This window comes from Pristiophorus japonicus, unplaced genomic scaffold (assembly GCF_044704955.1).
Source record: "Pristiophorus japonicus isolate sPriJap1 unplaced genomic scaffold, sPriJap1.hap1 HAP1_SCAFFOLD_308, whole genome shotgun sequence".
NCBI lineage: Eukaryota > Metazoa > Chordata > Chondrichthyes > Pristiophoridae > Pristiophorus > Pristiophorus japonicus.
Window position 1 is genome coordinate 535,054 of NW_027252868.1, and position 22,351 is coordinate 557,404.

General features: G+C 49.4%; 1 pseudogene; it reads right to left on the reverse strand.

Annotated features, from left to right (window-relative positions):
- Positions 1 to 347: 347 nt before the first annotated feature.
- Positions 348 to 22,351, reverse strand: part of LOC139249370 (zinc finger protein 850-like) — a 64,328-nt pseudogene continuing 42,324 nt past the window's right edge.

Sequence of the window (22,351 nt, forward strand, 5' to 3'; positions counted from 1 at the left end):
GGATCTAGGGGTTCTTGTACATGAAACTCAAAAGATTAGCATGCAGGTAAAGCGAGTAATCAGAAGGCAAATGGAATGCTGGCCTTTATTGCAAGGGGGATAGAGTCTGAAAGTAGGGAAGTCCTGCTACACCTGTACAGGGCGTTGGTAAGACCACACCTGGAGTACTGTGTACAGTTTTGCTCTGGACTTGTCTCTATTCCCATGCCGAGGGGATTGCTACACCAGACGGGAGGGGCAACATTTGGGGACACTGATTCCCCACCAATTCCCATTCCCCTTCTTTCTGGTGGATAATGGAGGGGCCACTGTGTGTAATGTGCAAGTCAGTGAGAATTGTCAGCAAGTTCTTTCTAATTGGAGATTTTATTCAGTGGAAACTTTCACACACTATTGTAGATTTTGTACCAAAGATCGTTTAAGATTAAAGTAAAAGTTCATAATTTTATTGCAAACTGAATTTCTGTTGAGAGTCACTGAATTAAGGTGAAAGATAACACAGCATTTCTTAAATGGACACTGCAGCCCCGAGAACACAATCAGCAATATATCCAGAATATTAAAGTCCAGCCCAGTTATAGGGTTATTATCAGCAGCAGAAACAAACCACAACTGTCAGAATGAACATGATTCAGTCGGGATGTGATTAACAGCAGCAATAACAACAGATTTCAACCCCTGCAGTCACTTGTGAACTCGCTGGTGTCTCAGCAGGTGGGATGACCGAGTGAATCGCTTCCCACACTCAGAGCAGGTGAATGGCCTCTCCCCAGTGTGAACTCGCTGGTGTTTCACCAGGTTGGATGAACAAGTGAATCCCTTCCCACACTCAGAGCAGGTGAACGGCTTCTCCCCAGTATGAACTCGCTGGTGTTTCACCAGGTCGGATGAACAAGTGAATCCCTTCCCACACTCAGAGCAGGTGAACGGCCTCTCCCCAGTGTGAACTCGCTGATGTTTCACCAGATCGGATGAACAAGTGAATCCCTTCTCACACTCAGAGCAGGTGAACGGCCTCTCCCCAGTATGAACTCGCTGGTGTATCAGCAGGTTGGATGACTGACTGAATCCCTTCCCACACTCAGAGCAGGTGAATGGCCTCTCCCCGGTGTGAACTCGCTGGTGTCTCAGCAGGTTGGATGATGTAGTGAATCCCTTCCCACACTCAGAGCAGGTGAATGGCCTCTCCCCAGTGTGAACTCGTTGGTGTTTCAGCAGGTTGGATGATGTAGTGAATCCCTTCCCACACTCAGAGCAGGTGAACGGCCTCTCCCCGGTGTGAACTCGCTGGTGTCTCCGCAGGGTAGATGAATCTTTGAATCCCTTCCCACACTCAGAGCAAGTGAATGGCCTCTCCCCAGTCTGAACTCGCTGGTGTGAATGTAGGTGGGATGACTGAGTGAATCCCTTCCCACACTCAGGGCAGGTAAACGGCCTCTCCCCAGTGTGAACTCGCTGGTGTGTCAGCAGGGTGGATGATGTAGTGAATCCCTTCCCACATTCAGAGCAGGTGAATGGCCTCTCCCCAGTGTGAACTCGCTGGTGAGCTACAAGGTTGGATGACCGAATGAATCCCTTTCCACACTCAGAGCAGGTGAACGGCCTCTCCCCAGTGTGATTGCGTCGATGAATTTCCAGCTCAGATTGTGATCTGAATACCTTCCCACAGTCACCACATTTCCACGGTTTCTCCATGGTGCGGGTGTCCTTGTGACTCTCCAGGTTGGATGATCAGTTGAAGCCTCGTCCACGCACAAAACACGTTTACAGTTTCTCCGCGCGGTGAATGGTGCGATGTTTTTTCAGGCTGTGTAACTGGTTAAAGCTCTTTCCACAGGCAGTGCTCTGGAACACTCACTCTGGTGTGTGTGTGTGTCTCGGAGCCTTTCCAGTCACACTGATATTTGAAATCTTTTCCCACAGACAGAACAGGCAAACATTTCTCCTTCCACTTTCAAAGGCCGATGATATTCAGGTCCTGATGAATCGATTGACTCCGTCAGATCTTGATGTGATGTTTGGTTTGTGCTTTCTGTCTGAAAATTTCCCCTTCTAATATTCTGTAAAAGGAGATAATAAAACTCATCACTGTCAGTACAATTCAGAATAGACAATCTAGGGACCAAGTTCCAACAGGAGTTGCTCCTATTTTTTTGGAACAACTAGTTTTTTTTGAGTATCCTAGAAATCGCAATTCTCCCCATTTAATTTGCTCCAGTTTCAGTCGGTTAGTTCAGTTTTTTTTGCCAAAAGAGGGCGTTACCAGCCACTTACGCCTGTTTTGGCCTTTTAAGTAAGTTTAGACAGCGAAAAGTTACTCCAAACTAACTTAGGCCTGAGCAAATGTCCACTTTGATATGCTCAGAAAAACCTTGCGGACACTTTAGCAATCAGGCGCAGGTAGCCAGAGTTAAGGGGAGGGGGAAGCAAAGTTAGAGGATTTTCCAAAGCGTTAAACACTTCACTTTTAAAAATAAAGAACCAGCATCAATAATAAATGATCAATAAATCAATCAATAAATAAAAAATTTTTTAAAAATCAATAAATAAAATTTTTTAAAGTTCCTACCTCACCTACTGCAGCACCAATGCGTTGGGGAGCACCGGGAGCCCTCCAGCAGCACACGGCCCACACTCAGCCCTGCCTGCCTGCCTGCCTGATTACATTTTCAAGGGGAAGAGCTCGGGTGTGCCCCGCCGCCGAGGAGGTGGTCCGGTGGGGCCCGCTGCCGAGGAGGTGGTCCGGTGGGGCCCGCTGCCGAGGAGGTGGTGGGCGGCCCCATCGCGGAGGAGGTGTTTAGGCGGGCCGGGGAGGAGGCCTTGAGGTAAGAGCAGTGGTGGTGAGGTGAGGCCCGAGGTTGGGCAGCGGCGAGGGGCGGTGAGGCGAGGCCCGAGGTTGGGCAGCAGCGAGGCGAGGGACGGTGAGGCAGGCAGGCCACTCGGCCCGGGCTCAGCCACTTGGCCAGGGATAGGGTCACCTGGAGCCACGATGCACTGGGAGGGCCAGGAACTACTGCGCACGTGCGCAGCTGCCAGCACTTTTTTCAGCGAAGGGCTATAGCTCCGCCCCCCACTGCTTCTGCTGCGCTGCACCCAGTCCAAAGCAGGCCTGATCATCGTGGAGAATCACGAAGTAAGTATTAGGTGCGCTTTTCCTTCTAGAAAGTCAGCAGACCTCTCGGAGGTGCGCCATTCTACGGGTCGGTCGAAACTTGGCCCCCCGAGTTTCCATGGAACATACTTTCCTCTCTTGTTCTTACAAAGCTGTAAATCCCTGTCCCACACATTGTCCCTCCTATTGTGCTGAAATCCAAAACCATCGCACATTTCTAGACTGTTTCTCCTCCACTCCCAGTTTTCACCACCAATACTGGCTGGGTTCAGAAATACACTCACTGGTTCCCCTCCCTCTCCTCCCCTGAAGGTGCTGACTCTGGCTGGGTTCAGTTCTACACTCACTGGTTCCCCTCCCTCTCCCTCCCCTGAAGGTGCTGACTCTGGCTGGGTTCAGTTCTACACTCACTGTTTCCCCTCCCTCTCCTCCCCTGAAGGTGCTGACTCTGGCTGGGTTCAGTTCCACACTCACCAGTTTCTCTCCGAGCCTGACATCAGTAGTGGCGAAGATGTTGGAATCAATTATTAAAGATGTAATCGCAGCGCATTTGGAAAGCAATGCCAGGATCGGTCCAAGTCAACATGGATTTATGAAAGGGAAATCATGCTTGACAAATCGAGAGTTTTTTGAGGATGGAACTGGTAAAGTGGACAAGGGAGAACCAGTGGATGTGGTGTATTTGGACTTTCAAAAGGCTTTTGACAAGGTCCCACATAAGAAATTGGTGTGCAATATTAAAGCACGTGGTATTGGGGGTAATGTACTGACATGGATAGAGAACTGGTTGGCAGACAGGAAGCAGAGAGTCGGGATAAACGGGTCCTTTTCAGAATGGCAGGCAGTGAATAGTGGAGTGCTGCAGGGCTCAGTGCTGGGACCCCAGCTATTTACAATATACATTAATGATTTAGACGAAGGAATTGAATGTAATATCTCCAAGTTTGCAGATGATACTAAGCTGGGTGGCAGTGCGAGCTGCGAGGAGAATGCTAAGAAGTTGCAGGGTGACTTGGACAGGTTACGTGAGTGGGTAAATGCATGGATAAGTGTGAGGTTATCCACTTTTGTGGCAAAAACAGGAAGGCAGATTATCTGAATGGTGACAGATTAGTAAAAGGGGAGGTACAACGAGACCTGGGTGTCATGGTACATCAGTCATTGAGGTAGGCATACAGGTACAGCAGGCAGTAAAGAAAGCAAATTGCATGCTGGCCTTCATAGCGAGGGGATTTGAGTATAGGAGCAGGGAGGTCTTGCTGCAGTTATACAGGGCCTTGCTGAGACCACACCTTGAGTATTGCGTGCAGTTTTGGTCTCCTAATCTGAGGAAGGACGTGCTTGCTATTGAAGAAGTGCAGCGAAGGTTCACCAGACTGATTCCCGGGATGGCAGGACTGACATATGAGGAAAGACTGAATCGGCTCGGCTTATACTCATTGGAATTTAGAAGAATGAGAGGGGATCTCATAGAAACGTATAAAATTCTGACGGCATTGGACAGGTTAGATGCAGGATAAATGTTCCCGATGTTGGGGAAGTCCAGAACCAGGGGTCACAGTCTAAGGATAACGGGTAAGCCATATAGGACCAAAATGAGGAGAAACATTTTCACCCAGTGAGTTGTGAACCTGTGAAATTCTCTGCCACAGAAAGTTGTTGAGGCCAGTTCATTGGACATATTCAAAAGGGAGTTCAATGTGGCCCTTATGGTTTAAGGGATCAGGGTGTATGGAGAGAAAGCAGGAATGGGGTACTGAAGTTGCATGATCAGCCATGGTCATATTGAATGGTGGTGCAGGCTCGAAGGGCCAAATGGCCTGCTCCTGCACCTATTTTCCATGTTTCTGTGAGTTCTCAGGTGACTGAAGAGTCCAATGTGGGAATTACAGTCTCTGTCACAGGTGAGGTCGAAGGTGGTTGAAGGAACGGGTGGGTGGGGAGCCTGGGTTGCCGTGCGCTCCTTCCGCTGTCAGCGCTTGGCTTCAGCTTGCTCCCGGCGAAGAGTCTCGAGCTGTTCAGCGCCTTCCCGGTTGCTTTCCTTCACTTAGGGTGGTCTTAGGCCAGGAATTCCCAGGTGTCGGCGGGGATGTTGCACTTTTTCAAGGCGGCTTTGAGGGTGTCACTGCCTGTTTAAAGGTGCAGTGTCCCTGTGCCTGTTTAAAGGTGCAGTGTCCCTGTGCCTGTTTAAAGGTGCAGTGTCCCTGTTTAAATTTGCAGTATCCCTGTTTAAATTTGCAGTGTCCCTATGCCTGTTTAAAGGTGCAGTATCCCTGTGCATGTTTAAAGGTGCAGTGTCTCTGTGCATGTTTAAAGGGAGAGGGAGTGAAATTTTGCTACTTTACATCTCGCGTTACTGCCCCAGCTCACGAAATGGGGTGCAAGAGAGTTTGCGACTGGGCGCGGTGAGAACAGTGCTTTCCGCTAAAGTTGGCGGGAGTTTTGCAGTGACTCTGCTGCACTCCGTGATGCTGAAGTAATAACCTTGCACAGCGCCCCGGACCAAAAATTGTCCCTCGCCCCCTGGTCCTGTGCCTGGCACTGACAACCACAGCTTCAGCAATCGGGGTTCAGTCGGATGTCAGCTGGTGGAGCGCTACTTACAGGCACCGTAGTAATTCCCGCCTCCTGTATGGCTCAGAGTCGTGGACCATGTACAGTAGACAGCTCAAGTCACGGAAATACCACCCACGATGTCTCGCCAGATCCGACAAATCCCCTGGGAGGACAGACTCACCAACATTAGCGTCCTCGTCCAGGCCAACATCCCCAGCATTGAAGCACTGACCACACTCGATCAGCTCCGCTGGGCAGGCCACATAGTTCACATGCCAGACACGGGACTCCCAAAGCAAGCACTCTACTCGGAACTTGCCCACGGCAAACGAGCCAAAGGTGGGCAGGAGAAACGTTACAAGGACACCCTCAAAGCCTCCCTGATAAAGTGTGACATCCCCACTGACACCTGGGAGTCCCTGGCCAAAGACCGCCCGAAGTGGAGGAAGAGCATGCGGGAAGGCGCTGAGCTCCTCAGTCTCGTCGCCGAGAGCATGCAGACGTCAAGTGCAGGCAGCGGAAAGAGCGTACGGCAAACCAGACTCCCCACCCACCCTTTCCTTCAACCACTGTCTGTCCCACCTGTGACAGAGACTGTGGTTCTCGGATTGGACTGTTCAGCCAACTAAAAACTCATGCTCAGAGTGGAAGCAAGTCTTCCTCGATTCCGAGGGACTGCCTATGATGACTTAAGGCGCCAGCATCTGGTTTACTTTTAGTTGGCCAATAATGCTTCTTTCTTAGTTTCACACAGTCTCTGTGCCTGTTTAAAGGGAGAGTCTCTGTGCCCGTTTAAAGAGAGAGTCTCTGTGCCCGTTTAAAGGGACAGTTTCTTTGGATTCTCTGATTACTTCAAACAGGTATACGCCACTTTGTGATTTGGAGAACAACAGGCAGTGATGTTAGCAGCAGTGACACCGAACCTCAATGCTCATATCAGCATCTTGGAAAAGATAAGAGGAAGGCTACAAAGTCCAAAAGGACGTCGTTTGAACAGCCAAAGAAGAGCAAGAGGCAATGGGAAATCCTCATAGGGGACTCCATCATCAGGCACACAGACAGCGCCCTGTGTAGAGGTGAGGCTGTGTCAAGAGCAGACTTCTGTTTTCCAGGAGCCAAGATAGCTGATCTCCGGGGTCGTGTGGATGAACGAATGAAAGGTGAGTGTCAGGATTCTGCAGTAGGTTTACATATTGGAACTAATGATATCATGGATAGAAGTCCATTTGTTTTGCAAGATTCCTACAAAAGCCTCATAGATGTCCTTCAGCAAAGGGGTGCAAGGTTAGTAGTCTCCGGGCTATTACCATCATGTCCAGATCGAGGGAGAGGAACAGGCAAATCCGTGGGATTCAACATTGTCTTCAGGACCTCTGCTAGAAGAAGCTTCACTTCATCAATAATCGGGAGGTGTTCGCTGGACAAGGTAAGTTGTTTAGGAGGGACAGCCTCCATCTTAACCTCTTGGGAGCTAAAAGGTTGGCAGAGGGTGCTGAATTATCCCCGAGTTCAGCAAGAGGATAGTGTAGATAAGTTCAAAGCTAGCCTTACTGCACGTGATAATTACATAGCAGCAAAGCATGAAGATAAACCAGTTAGGAAGCAAACAAGAATTAATAGATGTGAGACCTTTTAAATTGCTTTCATGTAAATGCAAAGGAGTGTTAGAAGCAAATTGTTAGAATTGCAATCCTGTGCTGTGTTGAAGAATTTAGACATTGTGTATTTCTCAGACATGACTAGATGACAATGATGGCACAGACATTCACCTAAAGGGCTACAAGGGTTTCAGAAAGGTTAGTGTAGGCCAAAGGGGAGGTGGGGTTGCTATTTTTATCAGTGAGAATCTAACAGCGCGAGAGAGACTTGATATTGCCTCATTAGGCACAGCTGAAGCTATCTGGGTTCAAGTGGACCAAGCTCACGGGCAGGGATTAATTATCGCTAATTGCCTGTATTTTTAATTGCTCACTGCACTCTGGAATGGTTCCTACAGATTGGAAGGAGTCCCCATTTTTAAAAAAGGTGACAATGCAGACCCAGGTAGCTATAGGCCCATCAGTTTGACATCAGTAATAGGTAAAACCCCAGACACCATGAAGCACCATGAAGTCTCATGGCTTCAGGTCAAGCATGGATAAGGAAACCTGCTGATTACCACCTACTGCCCTCCATCAGCTGATGAATCAGTACTCCCCCATGTTGAACACCACTTGGAAGAAGTTCTGAGAATAGCAAGGACACAGAATGTACTCTGGGTGGGGGACTTCAATGTCCATCATCACGAGTGGCTCGGTAGCACCACAACTGTCCGAGCTGGCCCAGTCCTGAAGGACATAGCTGCCAGACTGGGCCTGCAGCAGGTGGTGAGAGAACCAACATGAGGGAAAAACCTACTTGACCTCGACCTCACCTGTTATGTATGTAAATCTGTAATTACCATGTCTAACCACTTATCCCACAATCCCTTGGGAGTACCTGCATATAAGGAGGCCTCACAGGCTGGAGAAGCACTCTGAGACCTGCAATAAAGGATTATGGTCACACTTACTTTGAGCTTGCAGTATCTAGTCTGACTCCTTATCTAAGACATAACATCACCAATGTACCTGTTGCAGATGCATCTTTCCATGACAGCATTGGTAGCAGCGACCACCTCACAGTCATTCTGGAGATGAACTCCCGTCTTCACACGGAGGACACCCTCCATTGTGTTGTGTGGCACTACCATCGTGCTAAATGGGATATATTCAGAACAAATCTAGCAGCTCAAAACTAGGCATCCATGAGGCACTGTGGGCCATCAGCAGCAGCAGAATTGTATTCCACCACAATCTGTAACCTCATGGCCCGGCATATCCCTCACTCTACCATTACCATCAAGCCAGGGGACCAACCCTGGTTCAATGAAGAGTGTAGAAGAACTTGCCAGGAGTAGCACCAGACGTACCTGAAAATGAGGTGCCAACCTGGGGAAGCTGCAACACAGGAATACACGCATGCTTAAAAACAGAAGCAGCATGTCATAGACAGGGCTAAGCAGTCCCACAACCAACAGATCAGATTAAAGCTCTGTAGTCCTGCCACATCCAGTGGTGAATGGTGGTGGACCATGAAACAATTAACGGGAGGAGGAGGCTCCATGAATATCCCCATCCTCAATGATGGCAGAGCACAGCACGTGAGTGCAAAAGAAAAGACTGAAGTGTTTACAACCATCTTCAGCCAGAAGTGTCGAGTGGATGATCTATATCGGCCTCCTCCTGAGGTCCCCACCATCACAGAAGCCAGTCTTCAGCCAATTCGATTCACTCCAAGTGATAGCAAGAAAGGGCTGAATGCACTGGATACAGCAAAGGCTATGGGCCCCGACAACATCCCGGCTGTTGTGCTGAAGACTTGTGCTCCAGAACTAGCCGCACCTCTAGCCAAGCTGTTCCAGTACAGCTACAGCACTGGCATCTACCCAACAATACAGAAAACTGCCCAGGTATGTCCTGTCCACAAAAAGCAGGACAAATCCAATCCGGTCAATTACTGCTCCATCAGTCGACTGTCAATCATCAGCCAAGTGATGGAAGGTGTCGTCCACAGTGCTATCAAGCAGTACTTACTCACCAATAACCTGTTCACTGATACCCAGTTTGGGTTCCCCCAGGACCACTCGGCTCCAGACCTCATTACAGCCTTAGTCCAAACATGGACAAAACAGCTGTATTCCAGAGATGAGGTGAGAATGACTGCCCTCGACATCAAGGCAGCATTTGACCGAGTGTAGCATCAAGGAGCCCTAGAAAAACTGAAGTCAAGGGGAATCAGGGGGAAAACTCTCCACTGGCTGGAGTCATACCTAGCACAAAGGAAGATGGTTGTGGTGGTTGGAGGTCAATCATCACAGCCCAGGAGTTCCTCATGCAGTGTCCTAGGCCCAACCATCTTCAGTTGTTTCATCAATGACCTTCGTTCCATCATAATGTCAGAAGTGGGACTGTTCGCTGATGACTGCACAGTGTTCAGTTCCATTCGCAACTACTCAGATAATGGAGCAATCCATACCCGTACACAGCAAGACCTGGACAACATTCAGGCTTGGGCTGATAAGTGGCAAGTAACATTCACGACACAAAAGTGCCAGGCAATGACTATCTCCAACAAGCGTGACACCACCGCCCTATAACATTCAATGGCATTACCATAGCCGAATCCCCTACCATTAACATCCTCGGGGTTACCATTATAGAATTTACCAATATCTCGCAAAGATTCCAGGTACCTTTCCTCTACAGGGGAGAAGAATCCCTTTCTGGACTTTTAAAATGAGTTTAAAGGGGCAGACGAAGCTATGGGGGATAAAAGGGGATGCATTCATGGAGACCCCCCCCCCCCCCGGTGTTTGGACTCATAGGAAAGGGAATTCAAAATGGACCTAAATGACAGAAGCTTGAGATCCCCTAAACATCTATGGGAAGGAGCATATCAATTTTAAGATTCTACAACATTTTGGCTGCGAAAAAGAGTTACCAAATACAAGAGGTGGAGCCAACGTCTGAAGCAAATTCGTGTATTAAAGGCCCCAGACTGTCTGGGGGAACTATTCACCCGCTAAGAGATAATCGAATTACCCAATCAAGCACAATGGAAATCATGGTCAAGAAACTGGACAATTCTAAAACAATGCAAAACCAGTGATAGCACATTCTCACACCCTAATCAAGTTACTGCTGACAAAGGAGACATTTGAAAATCAGTGGACAGTACAGTTTAAACAGAGCCCAAGAGATTTGATGGGAGATAACGGAACCTTTTTTTTGGAATATATCTATCCCCCAGTTTTTTTACAAGAAAAGACCAGCCAGGAGCAGCACACAGACTGGAACACAGACACAGACACAAGCAGCTGGAGCTGGGGAGTGAAGAAATGGAGCAGTGAAGGAAACTACTAGAACTCATCAAGAACTGACTGAGCATGAGGCCCACGAAATGGAAGGTTGTCAGCAACCAAATTGACAACCCGGGCCACCACAACCGGCAAAACGACCAACCGAAACCAACTCAGCAAAAACCAAAGAATCGACATTTATTTCCACTCTACAATCTACTTCGGAACGACCAACGGGTGAGAAATTACCAAAAAGGACTAACTAAAACTATTCCTAACCAAAGAAAGTGGGTATTTACCCCCATACATCCAAAACGCAACTTAGCGCATCAACAGACGCACCCCAACCAAAGACTACGCAGTCCGAAGTCCTCTCCTCCGACCGGGGTACGGCTCGCCTAGAAGGCCAAGTGCAGCGAACCCCGAAACCGCGATTCACCGGCAACTGTCTAAAAGGGGATTGGTGAGCATGGCCTCTGAACCCTGAGAGCTATAACTTAGTTAGTTAGGGAAATTGGGAGTGGGGTGGGGGGGTGAGGCTGGGATAACTTTGTAACTGTATCTGCATTCGCCTCTTTACCCCATTTAGAGTTTAAGCTGTATTCTTTTCCCCACAGACTAATTGGACAATTTATTCAATGTGTTGTACCCTTCAGTGTGTATTGGTCTGTGTGTGTTATTAAAGGTGTGCCTTTTACTTCTTTTTAAACACAATAAAGCCATACCTGCTTCCTACCTTGAAACCGATTGTCTGTCTAAGTCTGTCACCGTCCCTTCATAATTCCAGTGTCTAGAACCAAGGGTGTGGGAGCGATTCGGAACCGCTCATATAAGGTCAGAAGGGAAAGCTGACCCCCTGCAAACCACCCCTTACATAATGGCGACCCAGATGGGACACTGGTACAAGGGACGTGATAAGAGAGAGACTGGTTTCAGGAAACTAAGCAAAATGGAAGAGGGGATTTCCTCGTATGTGTTTAAGAGGGTAAATGTGGCTAAGGAGTGGGTACTCGATCTATTGTATGCTGAGCGTCCAGAAGATGCTGCAGCTCAATGGACCGAGAGCAAGGACCATAAAAGGTCGATAGAGAAGGCCATTTGGCTAATTTGCCTTCAGCAACAGATCCGGCTTCTAGATGAGGAGAATGAGGAATTAAAGGGAGTATTGAGACAGGCAGAAGAGAGGTCCAGCGCAAGGGCCACAGTCGGGGAAAGGCTGTGGACAGAGGTGGGACAGTTAAAGGAAAGTAGAGAGCTCACAAAAGAAAGGTACAAAACCCAACTGGACCTTTTACAGTGTCAGATTATTGAAGCCAAGAATAGCGAACGGGCATTGCGGGAAGAGAATTCCTGCCTCGCCAAGCAAGTTAAAGAGTACGGGGAGAGGGTGAGAGACATTCAGGTAGCCTTTCAGGTAGCCAGTACCAGGGAATTTGAAGCAGGAGACCACGGCCCCTGGCAGCAGCAGGTCCAAAGCTTGAACCTTGCTCTATCCCGGGCTAAAGGCATGGTGTGTCTGATAAACCCGGGTTTAGCCCAGGAACACCTGGTTGGGCAAGGAGAAACGCCTCTGTCACCGCCTGCAGCTCCCAGGAATGGCCCGGGGCAGCAGGGGTGTCAGCCAGAGTGCGGGGCAGGCAAGGATTGCGAACTACCAACACCGGCAGCCCCGAGTTTTAACTCGGCTTGGCAGCAGGGGGAAGAGGGCGAGCCAATACAAGGAGGGCCGGAACCAGGTCCGGCAGCAGAAGTTTGGCCCGCCTGATGCCAATGGGGCAGCAGGACCCCTAGAAAGCAACTTCGTAGTCCCCCACGACACCCAAAAACTGAGGGCTATGATAGGCCACCTAAGTAAGCTCACCCAACAGGGGGATCCCTCGGTACACTTCCTGGAAGTGGAACAAACAGGGGATATTAACGGGTGCGATGATTCGGAGCAGGCTAAGCTGTTGCTCTTCTCACTAGACACCAAGCTGTGCCATTCCCTCTCTGCAGACAGCAGAAAGGGGCAAAACACGTACGCTACGGTTAAGGAGGAGGTTCTAGAGGCCATGGGTATGAACGACGGGAGTCCTTTCTCCCGAGTGGAGAAGACAGTGCAGCTCGATGGGGAGATTCCACAGGCTTTCGCCGACAGGTTGTGGCCGGTCTACGAAAGGGCCTGTAGTGGGGTTCTTGACCGGGCCCACCTGAACCCTAACGAGCTGGCTCACTGGCTCCGCAGCCTGGTGGCAAACAGCCTACCTGGAGTAAAGGCAAAAGCCGAGGTCTGGTTCGATCCAAGAGATCCCAGAACTACCGAGGAGACAGTGGTCAGGCAGTTGACACTGGCTTACCGGAACAGTAGAGGGACAGAGGAGCCCTCCTCTAAAGGGAGGGTCCATGAGATTAAACCCAGCCAAGGAAAGAGAGAGTGGCATCAGGAAGGTGGAAACCCTCCCCACAAAGGGGGCGAGTGTTTTGGGTGTGGGAAAAGTGGGCACTGGAGGAAGGATTGTAGGAACCCCTGGAAAGAGACTAAGGGAAAGGCCACTCCAGCCCCAGCCCGTAAGGCCGGGGCAGGAACACCCGACACATATGAGACACTCGTAGCCGCCCTACAGACACTCATAAACGGACAGGGAGCAGTAGCTATCGCAACCGGTCCAATAGCCGGTACGGTAAAACCCTCTGCTCCAACCCACCCAGATGCATGACTAAGGCCAGTGCAGCCTGTGTATCTGTGTTCCCTAGAGTACGATGCCTGGAAGAGACCGTGCGTTACGATGAAGGTGGAGAAAGTGAAAGGGACCTACCTGCTAGATACTGGTGCTTCCAGCACCCTTGTATATGAAGATAACCCAGCTACCTCACCTCTATCGAACAGGGTCCCGTACAGTCTAGTGGGGTTCACAGGTAATGAGCAAACTGGTTAGTTTTCCATCCCGCTCACCATTCAGTTAGGGACACTCAAAACCAAATGGAAGTGTGTCCTGATGAAATGGGAGCAAAAGGGAAAAGGGATCCTGGGAGCTGATTTTATCATTGGCCACCAGATCCTAGTGGATCACAGGAACCACTGTCTATGGGGAGCCATAGTGACTGACAGGGAAGGTGAGGTGGCGGTGATCCCAGAAAAAGGGGCCAAGGGAACATTGTGTACCGTGAAGCCAAAGGAGGGTTACGACTTGGAATTACTGGTCAGTAACACCCCAGTGGAGTACCAGGCATATGTACGGGCACACCTTGCAGCATTTGCCACCCACAAACATGACTGTGGTAGGGTAACGGGGGTGGAAGTTAGTATAGTAGGGGACCCCATGACCCGACCACAAAAGCAATATAACTTCTTCAGGGAGGCAGAGGCAGACCTGACAACGGCGCTGGGATCACTGGTAGAGCAAGGGTTGTTAAGACCGATAGCAACCCATGTAAACTCTCCACTTTGGCCAGTTAAGAAACCGGACAACTCATGGAGGGCCACCGTGGACTATCGAGTACTAAATAAGAATATCCCTGCCTGTGTACCCACTGTAGCAGCCATAGCGGATCTCATAGGGAGTATTCCAGCATCTGCGACCACTTTCACAGTGCTGGACATTTCAAATGGGTTCTGGTCCATTCCTTTAAAACGGGAGGACCAGTACAAGTTCGCCTTTACCTTTAAGGGCCAACAATACACGTGGAACTGTCTTCCCCAAGGCTTCCACAATAGTCCCAGCATTTTTCACCAATGCATGGCGAACTGTTTAAAGGGCTTTAGCAAACCCCAGCAGTTGGTGCAGTATGTGGATGACCTGCTCCTGTTCACCGATCAGGGGGAGGAGCATGGCCCACTGCTGGCTGAGCTGCTGGAGCTGCTAAAAGAAGAAGGGTTTAAAGTAAACCCCAAGAAGGCACAGATCAGCCAGAAGGAAGTCAAATTCCTGGGTCTGACTGTGCGCGCTGGGGAAAGGGCCATAGACAAGGCTAGAAGGGAGGCAGTATAGGAGTTACCAGCCCCCAACACAGTGACAGGGGTACGATCCTTTCTAGGGCTCACCGGGGACTGCAGAGACTTCATTGAGGATTATGCAGCCACCGCAGCCCCTCTGCTCAGGCTCCTACACAAGAGTGTAGAGTGGGACTGGGATGAGGTTTGCGAGGCAGCATTTAATCAGCTCAAGAAGGACTTGCAGACCGCGCCAGCCTTGGGAGCGATAGATGTAGGAAAGGAGTTTTTCCTGGAGGTGGCAGCCAGCGGGGACAGTTTGAGCTCAGTGCTGCTTCAAGAGCGGCACGGCCAGCTGAGACCGGTGGTTTACTCCTCCAGGATCCTCACAGATGTGGAGAAGGGGTACTCCAACTGCGAGAGACACCTCCTAGCCACACATTGGGCAGTGAAAAGATCCTTGATCTTCACGGGAGGGTCTCCTCTAACACTCCTAACCCACCACACACCTACTCAGATGCTCCTAGATGGGAGGATTAAGGACGGGACGGTGAGCAGTGCCCGCATTGCTCGCTGGACCCTGCTCCTCTCCCAGATGGACCTCAGCGTAGAAGGCCCCCGCGAGCCAAGGCTCGCAGCCAACCTAATCTATCCAGGGAAAGCCCACAGGTGCTCCATAGAAGGGGTATGGGAGGTAAACATTGGCCTTCGGGCGGGGTTACACCCTACAGGCCGGGACATCTACGTGGACGGGTCCAGCACGGTATCTGCTGGCGAGCGACTCACTGAGTGCGGTGTCTATGACCCAAGGGCAGGTATTGCCCTGGCAATCAAGCTCCCCAGCACCATGAGCGCCCAGCATGCTGAACTGTCCGCCGTAATGTACGTGGTGACCCACCCCGAGGAATTCCCTACCCCGTACACGATTTGCTCGGACAGTATGTTCACCTGCAATTCGTGTACGGAGTACCTGGCTATCTGGTCCCGTCGCGGATACACGTCCGCTGACGGGAGACCCCTGGCAATCAAGCCCCTGCTGGAGAAAATCATGACAGCGGTGGAGGAAGAAGGAAAGGTCTACATACATAAGGTGAAGGCCCATTCAAAAACCGAACCCCGTGCAGAGGGAAACCAACAGGCTGACAAACTGGCCAAAGAAGGTGCCCGCACGGGAAAGTTCTGGGACCCCTATGACACCGGCCGCATAGCAGCAGTCAAGAATAAGAACAGGGCAGCAGAGAGTACAGGGACAGCTTTGGCCCCGGACTTAAATACAGTTCAGCTACAGGACCCAGTCCTGAAAGCTGTCTTGAATGTGCTAGCTAGAGGAGAGAGAGTAGAAGGTCCGTACGGCACAGCAGCCATTACCGTTAAGGAAGGCATGCTGTTTAAAGAGGGACAATGGGTCGTGCCACAGCAGCACCAGAGGGAATTCCTAAAACTGGCCCATGAGGGTCCAGGAGCAGGACACCCCGGGCCTGAGACCACCTGGCAACGGGTGGAACAGGCAGGATGGTGGCCGGGACTCAGGGAGGACGTCCGCGAGTTCTGTGCGAACTGCCTGGTGTGTGCTGCGAACAACCCTGACCCCCAGAAGAGGAAGGTGTCCCTAGGACATGTCAGGAGGGTAGAGGGACCATGGCAGTCAATCCAAATTGACTACATCGGGCCCCTACCCACCGCCCAGGGAGGCTACAAATACTGCCTTGTCCTGGTGGACGTGTTCTCAAAATGGGTTGAAGCCTTCCCCTGCCGAACAGCCACCGCACTAGGGACAGCTAAGATTCTAGTGAGGGAAGTGTTCTCCCGGTGGGGACTCCCACAGTATGTGGAGTCGGACCAGGGGAGCCATTTCACCGGGCAGGTAATGCAGGCAACCCTTAAGGTGCTCGGCATTGAAGGGAAATGGCACGTTGCCCACAATCCACAGTCATCGGGTATTGTGGAGCGTTTAAACCGCACCATCAAAGAAAGGCTGCGGAAGGAAACGGGAGACTCACCCCAAAAGTGGGTGGAGGTCTTACCATTGGTCCTAATGGGGATCGGAGCTAGCCAAAGAGCACCGGGTATTCCCCATACGAGCTCATGACTGGCCGGATCATGCGGACCCCCACCCATGTCCTAGCCCCGGTGCTCACAGGTGGTCAGCTCAGAGAGGTGAACCGGGACCGGTTTGTCAGGAACCTGTTTGAACACCTCAAACAGATTCACTGGCAGGCTGCTAGTAACATGGGCAGACAGCATCAGAGTAACCGATTGCTGCTAGAACCCAGCAAACACCACGAATGGGAGATAGGGGACCAGGTCATGGTGAGGAACTATGCTCGGGTCGGGGTTTTTGAAGCATTATATATGGGGCCATATATAATGCCCGATGGTCTATGCCATAAAGCTGCCCCGCCGTACTAAGTGGTTCCACATCAACCAGTGCAAGCTGTACAACCCAGGGTCAGCCAAGCACAGAGGGCAGCCGGGAGGGGTGAACCGTCCTCAGGACAGGGACCCTCCGTTGGCCGCCACCGACGGTGGAGGGCCCACAGGGAATGAGGCAGGCTCAGAAACCGTGCCTATAGGGGCGGTGAATTGCAGTACTGGAGGGGCTATCTCACCCATCGTTTGGGATTTGGACGCACCCCCAGTAACCCAAGCCCTGAGAAGGACCCTCCGTACACCACGGCCAAAGATACCGTGGTCACCGGCATCTGAGCCTCAGCGATTCTACCCTAGGAGAAGGGCAGCCCGACAGGAAAGGCCGAAGGTCAGAAGTACAGAGGCCGCTCAGAGTAGGGACCACCAGCCAGCCGCCTCCAGCGGTGAGGGTCTCACAGGAGCAGTAGCAACGAGCTGTCCCAGACACAAGGGTCTCCAGCTCACCGGCTGCAGGGAAACCCTAGCATCCAGGCGGCTATCAGGCCGCACAAGGCATGGGCCTGACAGGGACTAACCAGTCCACCCGGAGACGGGTGGCGGTTGTACATAGCTCTAATTTTAGTTTAAGGATATTTTAAGGTTTAGTTTAGAATTGAGGGTAATATTGCAGTAATGTTTAGGTGATTATTTTGAGTTTGTCTTGTGTGTCAGCCAGCCTGAGAGCAGTTCTCAAGGGCAGGATCCAGACATTACCAGGAGACCAATTGATGTTGTTTAATTTTAATCTAGGTTTTTTTTCCTTCTGTAATGTGGTTGTACGTTGCCTATATGCTGGTGAATATAATGTAACTGAAATGAAATGTAACTGTGCTGAAATGCAATTGTAGTGATTGAACCCCCTCCAAGCTGGGAGGGTATAAATGTAAAAAGTTTGTACCTGTAAAGGGAAAAGTGTACATCTATGGTGATGTTGCATAAGTGTAATGCATTTTGGGTATTAGTTTAGCTAATTTATGGGGAAGGTTATCTCTTGGGAGTCAGGAACTTTGCTCACCTCGAAGAATGATACCATAAGTGATATAGTATCACAGGGGGGAATGTAGAATTTACCAATATCTCGCAAAGATTCCAGGTACCTTTCCTCTACAGGGGAGAAGAATCCCTTTCTGGACTTTTAAAATGAGTTTAAAGGGGCAGACGAAGCTATGGGGGATAAAAGGGGATGCATTCATGGAGACCCCCCCCCCCCCAGTGTTTGGACTCATAGGAAAGGGAATTCAAAATGGACCTAAATGACAGAAGCTTGAGATCCCCGAAACATCTATGGGAAGGAGCATATCAATTTTAAGATTCTACAACATTTTGGCTGCGAAAAAGAGTTACCAAATACAGGAGGTGGAGCCAACGTCTGAAGCAAATTCGTGTATTAAAGGCCCCAGACTGTCTGGGGGAACTATTCACCCGCTAAGAGATAATCGAATTACCCAATCAAGCACAATGGAAATCATGGTCAAGAAACTGGACAATTCTAAAACAATGCAAAACCAGTGATAGCACGTTCTCACACCCTAATCAAGTTACTGCTGACAAAGGAGACATTTGAAAATCAGTGGACAGTACAGTTTAAACAGAGCCCAAGAGATTTGATGGGAGATAACGGAACCTTTTTTTTGGAATATATCTATCCCCCAGTTTTTTTACAAGAAAAGACCAGCCAGGAGCAGCACACAGACTAGAACACAGACACAGACACAAGCAGCTGGAGCTGGGGAGTGAAGAAATGGAGCAGTGAAGGAAACTACTAGAACTCATCAAGAACTGACTTAGCATGAGGCCCACGAAATGGAAGGTTGTCAGCAACCAAATTGACAACCCGGGCCACCACAACCAGCAAAACGACCAACCGAAACCAACTCAGCAAAAACCAAAGAATCGACATTTATTTCCACTCTACAATCTACTTCGGAACGACCAACGGGTGAGAAATTACCAAAAAGGACTAACTAAAACTATTCCTAACCAAAGAAAGTGGGTATTTACCCCATACATCCAAAACGCAACTTAGCGCATCAACGGACGCACCCCAACCAAAGACTATGCAGTCCGAAGTCCTCTCCTCCGACCGGGGTACGGCTCGCCTAGAAGGCCAAGTGCAGCGATCCCCGAAACCGCGATTCACCGGCAACTGTCTAAAAGGGGATTGGTGAGCATGGCCCCTGAACCCCGAGAGCTATAACTTAGTTAGTTAGGGGAATTGGGAGCAGGGGGGGGAGGCTGGGATAATTTTGTAAATGTATCTGCATTCGCCTCTTTACCCCATTTAGAGTTTAAGCTGTATTCTTTTCCCCAGACTGTAATTGGACAATTTATTCAATGTGTTGCACCCTTCAGTGTGTATTGGTCTGTGTGTGTTATTAAAGGTGTGCCTTTTACTTCTTTTTAAACACAATAAGGCCATACCTGCTTCCGACCTTGAAACCGATTGTCTGTCCAAGTCTGTCACCGTCCCTTCATAATTCCAGTGTCTAGAACCAAGGGTGTGGGAGCAATTCGGAACCGCTCATATAAGGTCAGAAGGGAAAGCTGACCCCCTGCAAACCACCCCTTACACCATTGACCAGAAACTTAACTGGACCAGCCACATAAATACTGTGGCAACAAGAGCAGGTCAGAGACTGGGTATTCTACGGCCACTGTCTCACCTCCTGACTCCTCAAAGCCTTTTCACCATCTACAAGGCACAAGTCAGGAGTGTGATGGAATACTCTCCACTTGCCTGGATGAGTGCAACTGCGACAACACAAGAAGCTCGATGCCATCCAGGACAAAGCAGGCCACTTTATTGGCACTCCATCGAACACCTTAAACATTCACTCCCTCCATCATCGACGTACCGTGGTGTAGTGTTTACCATGTACAAGATGTACTGCAGCAACACGCCAAGGCTTCTTCGTCAGCACATCCTAAACCCACGACCTCTACCACCTTGAAGGACAAGGGCTGCAGGCACATGGGAACACCACCACCTCCATGTTCCCCTCCAAGTCACACACCATCCTGATTTGGAAGCATATCGCCGTTCCTTCATTGCCGCTGAGTCAAAATCCTGGAACTCCCTTCCTAACAGTACTGTGGGAGTACCATCACCACACGGACTGCAGCGGTTCAAGAAGGTAGCTCCCCACCATCTTCTCAAGGGCAATTATGGATGGGCAATAAATACATAGAAACATAGAAAAAAGGTGCAGTAGTCGTCCATTTGGCCCTTCGAGCCTGCACCACCATTCAATATGATCATGGCTGATCATGCATCTTCAGTACCCCATTCCTGCTTTCTCTCCATACCCCTTGATCCCTTTAGCTGGAAAGGTCACATCGAACTCCCTTTTGAATATAATCGAACGAACTGGCCTTAACAACTTTCTCTGGTAGAGAATTCCACAGGTTCACAATTCTCTGAGTGAAGAAGTTTCTTCTCATCTCGGTCCTAAATGGCTTACCCCTTCTCCTTAGACTGTGACCCCTGGTTCTGGACTTCAACAACATCGGGAACATTCTTCCTACATCTAACCTGTCCAATCCTGTCAGAATTTTATATGTTTCGATGAGATCCCCTCTCATTCTTCTAAATTCCAGTGAATATAAGCCGAGTCGATACAGTCTTTCTTCATATGTCAATCCTGCCATCCCGGGAATCAGTCTGGTGAACCTTCGCTGCACTCCCTCAATAGCAAGAATGTCCTTCCTCAGATTAGGAAATCAAAACTGTACACAATATTCAAGGTGTGGCCTCACCAAGGCCCTGTACAACTGCAGTAAGCCCTCCCTGCTCCTGTGCTCAACTCCTCTCGCTATGAAGGCCAACATGCCATTTTCAGTTTTCACCGCCTGCTGTACCTGCAGACCAACTTTCAATGACTGATGAACCATGACACCCAGGTCTCGCTGCACCTCCCCTTTTCCTAATCTGTCACCATTCAGATAATATTCTGCCTTCCTGTTTTTGTCACCAAAGTGGATAACCTCACATTTATCTACATTATACTGCATCTGCCATGCAATTTGCCCACTCACTTAATTTGTCCAAGTCACCCTGCAGCCTCTTAGCATCGTCCTCACAGCTCACACTGCCACCCAGCTTGGTGTCGTCTGTAAACTTGGAGATATTACATTCAATTCCTTCGTCTAAATCATTCATGTATATTGTTAATAGCTGGGGTCCCAGCACTGAAACTTACGGTACCCCACTAGTCACTGCCTGCCATTCTGAAAAAAACCCGTTTATTCCTAATCTTTGCCTCCAGTCTGCCAACCAGTTCTCTATCCATGTCAATACATTACCCCCAATAGAAGTGCTTTAATTTTGTACACTAATCTCGTGTGGGACCTTGTCAAAAGCCTTTTGAATGTCCAAATACACCACATCCACTGGTTCTCCCTTGTCCACTCTACTAGTTACATCCTCCAAACCTTTTATTAGATTTGTCAAGCATGATTTCCCTTTCATAAATCCATGCCGACTTGGACCGAGCCATTCACTGCTTTCCAAAGCCGCTGCTATTACATCTTTAATAATTGATTCCAACATTTTCCCCACTATCGATGTCAGGCTAACCGGTCTATCATTCCCTGTTTTCTCACTCCCTCATTTTTAAAAAAAGTGGTTTTACATTAATTACCCTCCAATCCATAGGAACTGATCCAGAGTCTATAGAATGTCGGAAAATGACCACCAATGCATCCTATTTCTAGGGCCACTTCCTTAAGTATTCTGTGATGCAGACTATCAGGCCCTGGGGATTTATCGTCCTTCAATCCCATCAATTTCCCGAACACAATTTCCTGACCAATAAGGATTTCCTTCAGTTCCCCCTTCTCGCTAGACCCTCGGTCCCCTAGTATTTCCGGAGGGTTATTTGTGTCTTCCTTAGTTTAGACAGAACCAAAGTATTTGTTCAATTGGTCTGCCATTTATTTGTTCCCCATTATAAATTCACCTGATTCTGACTGCAAGGGACTACTTTTGTCTTCGCTAATCTTTTTCTCTTTACATATCTATGGAAGCTTTTGCAGTCAGTTTTTATGTTCCCGGCAAGCTTCCTCTCATACTCTATTTCCTCCCTCCTAATTAAACCCTTTGTCCTCTGCTGAATTCAAAATTTTTCCCAGTCTTCAGGTTTGCTGCTTTTTCTGGCCAATTTATATGCCTCTTGCTTGGATTTAACACTATCCCCTAATTTCCCTCGTTCGCCACGGTTGAGCCAACTTCCCCGTTTTATTTTTACGCCAGACAGGGATGTACAATTGTTGAAGTTCATCCATGTGATCTTTAAATGTCTGCCATTGCCTATCCACCGTCAACCCTTTAAGTATCATTCGCGAGTCTATCCTAACCAATTCACATCTCATACCATCGAAGTTACCTTTCTTTAAGTTCAGGACCCTAGTCTCTGAATTAACTGTGTCACACTCCATCTTAATGAAGAATTCTGCCATATTATGGTCACTCTTCGCAAAGGGGCCT